The sequence below is a fragment of the Bubalus kerabau genome, chromosome 14 (genome assembly GCF_029407905.1).
Source record: "Bubalus kerabau isolate K-KA32 ecotype Philippines breed swamp buffalo chromosome 14, PCC_UOA_SB_1v2, whole genome shotgun sequence".
Classification (NCBI taxonomy): domain Eukaryota; kingdom Metazoa; phylum Chordata; class Mammalia; order Artiodactyla; family Bovidae; genus Bubalus; species Bubalus kerabau.
In genome coordinates, this window is record NC_073637.1 from 45,928,881 (window position 1) to 45,931,828 (window position 2,948).

Here is a 2,948-nt window from a genome sequence, read left to right on the forward strand (position 1 = left end):
TTGGGAAGAGAAAAGCCCTTTGAACCCAAACATTTATTGACCCCAGAACCAGATAAGTCACAGAAGAGGCCAGAGGGAAGGCCACTCTCTCCAGCATCTACTTCTACCCTGAGTAGAATTGCAGGGAGTGACCGTTCAGGAGAATTTAAGCAAAGTTGGCAGTTTTCTGCCACACAGCTAAAAGAATGGACTTGGAAACCACCCTCATACAGCCAGCTATTGAAAACATAAGTACAATATATTTACCAAATTGAATATGAGTGATGTTTGAATTGTTCTCACTGCTGTTCTTTCTCATAGATTCTCTTTCATTACCTTAAATAAGTGTATGCATTTTGCTTAAATAAAAAGAAGAAAGGAGGACTTTCCTGGTGATCCAATGGTTAAGAATCCACCTGCCAATGCGGGGGACGTGGGTTTGATCCCTAGTCTGGGAAGATTCCACATGCCCTGGGACAACTAAACCCATGTACCACCACTACTGAGCTCAGGAGATGCAATTACTGAAGCCTCAGTCCCTAGAGCCTTGAAAAGAGGGCATCATAATGAGAAGCCTGAGCACCGCAACTAGCGAGTAGCTCCTGCTAATCACTAGAGAAAGCCTATGTGCAGCAAAGAAGACCAAAAATTAATTAATTTTTTAAAAGGATGGAAGAGGTAGGTTGTGAAATGAACAGAAATAGAGGTATCTATATTGAAAGTATCCTGATACTCTGAGGTGGAAAAAAGAATTCCCCTATTTATATATAACCAGTTTATTAATACTTCTTTTATTATCTGTTTTCTAACTTTTAGAAGTGTGGACAGCAACATGTTTTCATGGATCAGAAAATTTTACACTTGATCTTAGCCAAAAGGCTGAGAAGCAGTTGATCAGAAAATTTTAAATTAATTTGAATTTCTAGGAAGTTGGAGAATTTGAGAATATCTACAAAGTGAGGTTCGTGGTGGTAAACTTGGATTTCAGTGTTGTTTGAAAGGCATGTACTCATGTGTACATTACTCATGTACTCATGTGTACATTACTCTATAATCACTTACCATCTGTCTGAACCAGCTCTTAACCTCAGTTTTACACTGCTTTGGGGAAACATCGTGATTTTGATACCCAAGAAACTAAAGTTTATTCCAAAAAAATAGTAAATAGGTTTTGAAACTCTCAAAGTATTTGTTCTGCATAAAAACTGAAAGAGCTCTTTTGTTTGGGAAATTGTGGTAGATTAAAGATGACCGTAAATTCTGTCATCACCTCCCTTCCCTCAAAGGTGGAATTTATTTCCCCTTACTTTGACTACGGATGGACTGTGCATATGTGTGTGAGCTCTGTCTCTTCAGTCATGTCTGACTCTTTGTGACCCTATGGACTGTAGCCCACCAGGCTCCTCTGTCCATGGGATTGTCCAGGCAAGAATACTGGAGTGAGTTGCCATTGCCCTCTTTCAGGGGACCTTCCTGACCCAGCTATTGAACCCAAGTCTCCTTCATCTCCTGCATTGCAGGTGGATTCTTTACTGTTGAGTCTCTGGGAAAGCCCATGGGCTAATTCTGGGACTACTTAATTGATACAAGATGCACAGAGAGGATGTGCCTGGTCTAGGCCTAGGCCTTAGGAAGGCCTGGTGATTTCCATTTTGTATTTCCTTTGGGGAGCCCCAACTACCACATAGAGAGACCATATCCCCTGCATGGGGAGAAGAGCCTCAGCCTGCCTGCCTGCCTCCTGGGGTGAGGGGGGTGTTTCCCCATGCCTCCAGTTCCAGCCATCTTTGGATGACTCCAAAAGAGACCAGCAGAACTGCCAGTTGAACTGTCAACCCACAATATCTAGAAAGCAAACAAAGTGGTTGCCGTTTTAAGTCACTAAGTTTGGGGTAATTTGTTCTGTAGCATGAAGTAACCAAAATAGGAAGCAAGCAAGCAATTCACAGTCACCTATAACTCTTGGTTCATAGGGAGTGGCCTTCCTTATAGAAAAGACAGCTAGATGGATTTCTGGCTGATACAGTATTGTGAGTTGCAAAGGACTTGGGCAAGAGTTCACTTAGTTAGGGAGGGTATGGAGATGGGCTCAGAAAAGATGGTGCAGAGAGTTCAGTAGGGAGTAGGGGGCAAGAAGTGACCTTCTGGGCTTGGGATTCTGGTGGTAGACATGAGGAACCAAATAAATGCTGTAAATAAAACCAATGACCAAGGAAGAGTATAAGAGGTGGGTGGGTGGAGGGGTGAATGATAAAAATCTATGCATGATTATTCACATAAAAAGTTTATTCAGGGGCAGTGGAGAGATAAATTAGGTGTTTGAAATTAATATATACACACTACTATATATAAACTAGGTATACAACAAGGACCTAGTGTATAGCACAAGGAACTATATTCAACACCTTGTGAAAAAAATCTGAATTAGAATATATATATAATAAGAATGTATATATATCTGAATCACTTTGATGTACAGTTGAAAATAATACAACATTGAAAATTAATGATGCACCTCAGTAAAAACTTTATCTATATGCTATCTTAAATTATCTACCTCACTACACTTTTGGAAATGCTGTCTAGAAATAACACCCTTTTATACCTCATGACTCCTTCTGAAGAATTTCTTCATGAGAAAGTAAATACATTGGGATTTTCTCATTTTTTAAAAGACTGAGATATGTTTTCTTACATAATGAAACCCAGATCTTTCTTCATTGCTCCATGTAGCAGTCACACTTAGCCCCATCAACATGGTTACACAGACACATTCACATACTCAGAAACAACACACACAAACACAGGCACACACATGTTCCCAAACATACATTCTTAAAATGGATGTTTTTCAAATTGGCAAACAGGAAGAAAATTTATCAATTTTTATACTTACAAAATTTCCTAATATTAGTCAATTTAATAGCAATTTTGAGGGAAATAAGTTTATCCATGTTTTTCAAATATGT